This window comes from Papio anubis, chromosome 1 (assembly GCF_008728515.1).
Source record: "Papio anubis isolate 15944 chromosome 1, Panubis1.0, whole genome shotgun sequence".
NCBI classification, from domain to species: domain Eukaryota; kingdom Metazoa; phylum Chordata; class Mammalia; order Primates; family Cercopithecidae; genus Papio; species Papio anubis.
The window spans coordinates 120,220,903-120,229,099 of record NC_044976.1 but is presented as its reverse complement, the minus strand read 5'-3'; the positions used below and the strand labels follow the sequence as shown (position 1 = coordinate 120,229,099).

At 42.7% G+C, this 8,197-nt stretch overlaps 1 pseudogene; it reads left to right on the top strand.

Annotated features, from left to right (window-relative positions):
- The first annotated feature begins 1,012 nt into the window (after nucleotides 1-1,012).
- LOC116271008 lies at nucleotides 1,013-1,898 on the top strand (annotated as a pseudogene).
- Nucleotides 1,899-8,197: the final 6,299 nt, after the last annotated feature.

Sequence of the window (8,197 nt, the reverse complement as noted above, 5' to 3'; positions counted from 1 at the left end):
ATAAAATTAATCAGGGAAGAAGGGAAGTGGAGAAACAAAAATAAATAAGCTTGCTGCACATTTGCATTACTCTTGAGGGCAGCCTGCTCTTGGACCTGCTTCCTCACAGTTGTTTGGTGCTCGTGCTAGAATCAGGCAAGCCCTAGATTATAGTTCTCCTGAACTGTTCTATAGATAACAACCTGAACATTATGAAATGTTAAGTTTTCCGTTAGAGATATTCTTTCAGATCCTGTGTACCAGTGAAACTACTGATGTCAGCTGGTCTGAAGGACCCCACTGAGGAACTGACTCAGAATGCAGTTTCCACATCCTAATGATTTCATCCCCCTTCCCCTGACCAATCAACAACCTTAATATTCCAACCCCTCACCCTCCACAATCCCCTTAAAAGCCCTAATGCAGAAGTTCTTGAGGAGATGGATTTGAGGTCTACTTGTATCTTTCCCCTTGGCTGCCCTGTGATCATTAAATTCTTTGTTGCAAACTGCTCTCTCAGCGTATTGGTTTATTACCGCACAGTGGGCATATGAACCTACTGCTTTTATAACACCAGAGTTGTTTTCTACTTTGTTTTAACTATTTTGGGAATCTCTGTATTTGTTGAATAAAAATTGTAATGCGATATACAGTTTCTTGTTTTTGTTTTTTGTTTTCTGTTCTCTAAAGGGGAATCAGGCTTTCAGGCAAACGATCTAGGAGACTTGATTTACAAAAATGAAAATGACAGATTACTTACATGATGAAGCACATTGAAATGGCCCATCAAGTGGCAGCAAAAATTAAACCAGGATGATCAACTTCAAGACAATATCCTAGTAAAATTATTAGATTTTAAAGATAAAACATATTCAGGTCTCCAGGCATCACTGTGGAACAAATTACAAAAGCAACTGAATTAGATGGGCACTAACATACAAGGCAAGGTAACAGTGAAGCATCAATTTCAAAAAACATGTATATAGAAAGTGCAGTGTGGCTGGGCCGCCCCAGCCCCCAGCAATGGGGTAGGATGGCACTAAAGTGAATCCAGAATGAATTAACCAACTTGCAGAGGGATCCTCCTGCCCAGTGCTCCACGGGGCCTCTGGGTGATAATTAATGACAGTCCTTGCCAAGGAGGTGTTTTCTTCCTGACCATCCACTTTCCTATGGATTACCTGTTCAAGCCCCCAAAGGTTGCTTTCACAACCAAAATTTATCACCCCAATATCAATAGCAATGGCAGCATCTGCTTCGACATCCTATGGTCTCAGTGGTCTCTAGCATTGACTGTGTCAAAATTTCTCTTATCCATCTGCTCACTGCCCAGCGTCCCCAACCTCAATGACCCTCTAGTTCTAGAGATAGCCCATACCTACAAGGCCAACAGAGAGAAGTACAACAGACTAGCAAGACAGTGGACAGAAAAATATGCTATGTAAGTGTCTAGGTGGTTTTATGGAAGACATCATCCAAGAGAAGCTAGCAGACAGGTCTTCCCTTGAAATTCTGGGCTGTAGGCTGGGCCATTCAAAATGTTATCTGTTCTTCAAACAAATTGATATAGGAGTTAAAAAGAAATTATTTAGGCGCTAGGGTAAGGAAGTCCTCGGTAAGGTTTCCCTTTTAATGAAAAGCAGCCCCCAAATAATTTCTTTTCTAACAAAGAGCAGCCTGTAAAATCGAGCTGCAGACATAGATAAGCAAGCTGGAAGCTTGCACGGGTGAATACTGGCAGCTGTGCCAATAGGACAAGGCTACCTGGGGGCTAGGCATGTTCAACATGGTGACTCCATCTTCCCTTTTCCTTTGTAACCACGTGTACAGTAAGGAGCAAACAACGTGGCACAGGTCAAGTAGAAAACACATTTGCATAATAAGAAGATTAGGGCGGGGTGGCCAGCTTCTTCCAGCACTAAGTAAATGTCACATCTGGTCCAACCAATCTTTGGGTCCTGTGTAAATCAGACACTGCCTCCTCAAGCCAGCCTATAAAACCCTGTGCACTTCACCACAAAACCAGAAGTTCCAGTCTGGCAACCCTCTCTCTCAGGAGAGACAGCTATTTTCCTTTCTGTTTCTTTTGCCTATTAAACCTCCACTCCTAAACCCACTTCTTATGTGTCCACGTCCTCAATTCCCTTGGTGTGAGGCAATGAATCTTGGATATTTACCCCAGACAACGATGCCACTTCAAAATGTTGGTCACCCACTCTCTGCAGCTGCAGCATGTTGGTGCCATTCCAACAATTATGGCTTAGATTATGCCACATTTTTGATGCCAAATCAGCAGCCATAGTTGTTATGATCTGCAGCCTTCCTGGTTACACTGGAATCCCTCACTCTGCCCCAGTCTATCTGCTGGTCTTTTGGGGAGCTAGGCCCCGCACCTCTCTCCAACCCAGCCTCAAATGGTGCCACTGCTCACAAAAGTACACACCAGGTCTTCAGCCTGGCCCCTCATCACATACCCTTTGCCTTTTAGAATTCAGTGCCATCCTGGGTAACCAGGGCAAAGCAGGATTTCCTCACACCCTGTCTGCTGCACAACCACAGCCTGAGGAGGCTCAGCTCATGCTGGAGGGAGTTGGGAACAGTGTCACTGGAAGTAAAGGCCTTGCCCTGCAGCTTCCACCAGTCTTATTCTCCATTTGCCACATGCTGGCATTTCTCTCCTCAAACAAAGAAGCAGCAAGTGGAAAATGTTAAGATATAAAGCACATAACACCCCATAAGACATGACTATGTTTTTAGAAGCAAGAGGAAAATTATGAAACCTCTAGAGGTTTGGGTTATATTTTTCCATATGATGAGGATTTTCACCACCCCTGCTCCTCCCACTAGGAGCCTACACTAAGTTCAAGTGTGAACCATTCACAGACTAGAACACAAGGAGGGAGAGAGACTTCTTGGGGGGATCATGAGGTCAGGAGATCAAGACATCCTGGCTAACATGGTGAAACCCCATCTCTACTAAAAATACAAAAAATTAGCCAGGGGTGGTAGCGGGTACCTGTAGTCCCAGCTACTTGGGAGGCTGAAGCAGGAGAATGGCGTGGACCCAGGAGGCGGAGCTTGCAGTGAGCCGAGATCGTGCCACTGCACTCCAGCCTGGGTGACAGAGGGAGACTCCGTCTCAAAAAATGAAATAAAATAAAATAAAATGCAATTTACTCATTAAAAAGAAGAAAGTGTAAATTAAGGATATTATATCCAATGAAGCTCTCTTCAAGGTTCAAGGTACAAGGTACAAGGGAATAGCTTTGCTTAAACTTCTCATAGGCAAGGCTCAACCAAACTATGACTCAAACCTTGACCAAATGCCCTCCTGGGCCATGGTAAGATAGGTAGTCTTCTGAGGCGTTATCGTAAGACTCTTTCTTACTCATCTCTCATAGGGGCCTCCTTGTCTTGCAACAGGCTACCAGCAGGCAGTTTCTCACCTGTTTCTGGTAAGCCATGGAAATTTCCATCTTGCTCCAATTCCCTCAGTGGTACAACTACAGACTATAACTGCCTAGCTGCAATATAAAATTGGCCCCTTCTTGACAGAGCAACCCACCACTTGGGTTGTCATCTAGTAACCCAGTTTGGTGTCATGCTGTGGAATTATGGATGTGGGGAGCTGACAACATACTAATCTTTCTTATGCATAGATATCCCCTATTACTTATGCTCTGTGCATAAGTCCAAGTGTGAGCCATTCACAGATTTGATGCCCAACATGGGACCAGTAAGGTCACAATGCCTCCTAGGAGAAAAAACAGAAAGAACTGCATGGGGCCAGGTTAGCAGGCTTGAGAAGGGCCTCTAGGATTTGGTAGCAGATGTTCTCTCTCAAGTAGTAGGTATGAGAGGAGAGTAACAGTCCTCCTACTGTCCTATGTGTTAGTGAATATTTGGAGGCTGAGCATTGACAAGGAGGACTTGAAACCAGCCACCCAAATGGCATTTTTTGTTGTTTAAAATTCATTGAAACTGAATGGACAGGCTGGGCATGGTGGCTCATGTCTGTAATCCCAGCACTTTGGGAGGCTGAGGCAGGCGGATCACCTGAGGTCAGGAGTTCGAGACCAGCTTGGCCAACATGGTTAAACCTCGTCTCTACTAAAAATAGAAAAATTAGCCAGGCATGGTGGCAGGAGCTTGTAATCTCAGTTACTTGGGAGGCTGAGGCAGGAGAATCGCTTGAACCCAGAAAGTGGAGGTTGTAGTGAGCTGAGAACGCATTACTGCACTGCAGCCTGGGCAACTCCATCTCAGAAAAAAGAAAAAACAAACAAACAAACAAACAAACAAAAACCCAAAAAACTGAATGGACAGCCTCTTAAAACCATAAGCAATTGCAGAGTTGTGCTTCCTGTTGTGTGCCTGCTCTCTTTGTGCTCCTAATTCTTCTCTTCCCCTCTACCTGACTCAGGTACTTTAAGGACAGAAGTCTTTCCACTGCTTCTTGATGGCCGGTCACACCTCCCTGCACTCGTTGAACTCTCAGTCAAGGCGGTAAGATGTTCTCCTGGCAGGTGCTGTTGTAACTAAAGTGCATGTGTTAAACTTCTTGGTATGTGTTCCTGCAGAGTGTGAGTTCAACTGACAGAGTTTGGGTAAAACTTTCAGTAAAGGGGGAAAAAAAGTTAAAGTTATGAGTGAAGCCTCTGAGCCAATTCAATGTATAGTTGTGAAAATGTGTCCTTGAGATTGATGAGTTACATGCTTCTACAATGAATGGTCTTAAACTGTTAGAGGAGATTCTTCTGTTCAGAGTACCATCATGAGTAAAAAAAGGGCTAATGGGGCAAAAATCCCTTAATATTTGCCACCAATGAATGGGTCAGAATTTAGCCTGAGTGCCTGTAGCCTCTGATGTCTAAGTTTCACCGTATAAATAATGTCCTGTTGGTTGGCAAGTCAAAATTTTAAAACTCATCTTCTCTGACTGCAGTGTTATCACATCTCTGCTAGTAGGAGTGACTGATAAACCCCACCAAAATCAATAGCTTGCTTGCCAAGTAAAGGTTCTTGGGACTATGCCAGTGAATTCACAATGTTCAGTTCCTCTGGCAGCCGAAAGGAAGACAAAAAACTAAAAGCTACTGCCTCTCACAAAGTAAAAGACTCGATTTCTGATATAGAAGCCACGATTGCATGTCAGATTTGTAACGCCTGCCAAAGTTTGGCCTGTTTGTTTTGGAGAAAGTATTATTGCTTCACTGCTTTCTGGCTTCCATACTTTTTGATAAGAAACCTATGTTATGGTTAAAATTAGAAAATTACAGAAATAATACTCAATAATAACCTTCATTTCCTTTAACCTGAACTCTCCAAAATAAACAGTACTTATAATTTGTTGTATATAATTTCAAAAATGGTGGAATCAGAGTACTAACTGATAATGTCTGGCCAGAGGACCAAAAAATTGCCAAATCTCATTCTTCCAATAACCTAGGTTCTCTGGTGGATGTGGGGACTACTATAAAAGATATATACATAGATAAAACTGACAAGGTATAGATAATCACAATTTATGGCAGGGCTTGTGCCACAGTGGAAGGAATTCCAGTAAACCGTATCAGAGGATAAGGCTCAGTTCAAGGCCTTAGGGCTTTTTCTTCTGTCTAAGCATAAAGTAACCTTTATCAAACTTCTCCAAATGAATCTGATGACTGCAAGTTCTGAGAAGAGAGAACCAGAAAGAAGTCACATGGAGTGGGGATTCAAGGTTAGAAGCTCCCCTTAACACCAGCCAGGTTGCCAGTTTTGATGCTCTGGTAGAAAAGGGGCAGTAATAGCCACACCCCTTTGTACAATATACTAAGTCCCCAAATAGTAACAAATGAGCTCAGTACTTGTCCTGGTACATGAAGAATAAGAAGAGAAAACCTAACCTGAGTCTAGGTTTCCTCCTTGTTATTAAGGATTGGGGGAGAAAGAGAGCAGAGAATTTGCCTTTTTTACACAATTATTTCATTCCAATTTTCTGATGTCACTCCAAGTAATGCTAAGGGAGAAGTTTATTAGGCAAGTCCTTCAAAAGGCTATTTTCTTCCCATTTTCACTCCTTTCATGTATCATGCTGGGCCAGGAAATGGACAAGTTAGTTGGCCAATGAAATGCCATTTTAATATTACAGCATAGATATCTGAAGTATGTGACACCACACCGTAAATTCAGTTATCCTAGTGCTACACTATCTGAGAGGTTACCAACACCTTCCCATTATCTTTAATTTACCTTTTGAAATCACATATGGTTATATACATATATACACACACGTATACGTATACACATGTATACGTGTGTGTATGTATAGTAATATGTATTACTACATAGTTGAATGTAACTCTTCAGGAGTGTTATACAGTGGGCAACACATTGACAGCATAAGCCAACTAAATCAAATGTGAATAATGTAAGATGTGAAACATTATTTTATTATAATTTATTATTAAATTTTTCTGAGACAAAGATTTATAGGGAAATTGATGGTCCAATAAAGAGACTTTCCTCCACTAGTGTCTTTTTCAAAATAAAGTGGCCATCAAAATGAAAATTAAATTATGAAAATTTAAATCAAATTTAAATTTCATCAAAATAAAAATTAAATTATTAAATTATGAACACAAGCCCTCTCTGGTTTTGAAAAATCTGCTTTGGTTCCAACCAGCCTTAGGTCTTCAGGCACCCTTGCCTTTATTACTGGTTTATTACTGGTTTATTACCGGTTTATTACTTTATTACTTTATTATTTGCTCTGCCAGCACACCCAAAGATGGGTTTTGGGACCCTTCTGTGCACCAGGTGTCCCAAGGGCCTAAAGTCTCAAGCAAAACCATGAGACTATCCAAGGAACAGCACCACATTCACAAAATTTAGACCCAGGGAGAACACTGTGAGCAAAAAGTCCAGGCTTACATTTTTATTACATTTATTAAATTATTTTTCTATTGTGACGAATCTTACCTGGAAGAAAAGGATAGATGCCAAAACAGGAGAGAACAGAGAGACTATTGAATTCAAGTTTACTGAAATTCTGGGAAGTTCTTCCAGCTTTGCCGTCTCTTGCGGATTTATAGTTTAAGGGGAAACTATGAAGAAATCCTTTGATGATAAATATAGCTTAACATTATGTCTAAAGGATTAATACTTTCTAGCGTTGGTTTTAAATGCTGGGGAAAAGATACAGTGTCACACACTTTGGGGCATGTAATTGGTGCTTATACGTTGGTGGACTGTATACGTCGGAATCTTAAATTCACACTAAATTTCACCTAGCAGTTCCACTATTTGGAGTTTATCCTAGATAAATAGCTTAAATTTTAGGATCGAAATTAACTCCATTTCTCCAGCAGCCTTGGAATAATTGAGCCACAGCGGTGGTAGATGGCAAACACAGGAAAGAACAATACCACACAGTGAGGCCAAGACCCCGTCGTACCCTAATCTGGAATCAACTCGTCTAAGCGGTGAAAGCGCCCAACTTTAGACAATAGACTACCAGGAAACCACAACGCACATTTTTTTTTTCTTTTCTCCTTCAATTGTTCCAGCAGAAACTACGCTGACATTGACCTCTAGAAAGCTCCATCTACCCTTCCTGGCGCCACCTGCACATCCAAGGAATAGTCCCAAAAGGCCGTCCTCTCCCTGCTTTCTGCAAGTTGCGAGCCCACACGCGACGTGTCCAGCCAGTGGCGCTCCCGGAACACTTGCCAGGTGTACAAGTCCCGGAGCGAGTTGCAGCGTCCCGGCCGCACCTCACCACCGACCTAGAGATGCACCTTTGCTAGGCCGCAGCGCGTGGAGAGACGGTAGCGGGTTGTCGGGGCCGGAGCGCACCAGGTTCCCGGGAGGAGGCTGGAGCTGGGAGGCGCCCGGGGTGAGACCGTGGCATCCTCAATATCATAAAGGACTCAGACTCCTGCATTCCCGACATAATAAACGACTCAGACGGATGCGGAAACCGAGACGGCCTGGATGGAAAACACTTTCAAGGAAGACCCCAGAGCCCTGAACGGAATTCCGGATATTTTCTCTACAACTTACTACACCTGCCTTTTCCCACGTTAGTTAATGGCAACTCCACCCTCGACACGTTCAGGCCAAAAACTGGACGCAGGTCTTTCTCTCACGACCCACATCCGATTAGTTAGTAAATCATGTTTCTTTTTTTGGTTGATTTTTTCATCTTTCTTCCCTGCCTCCATTCTTTCCTCCC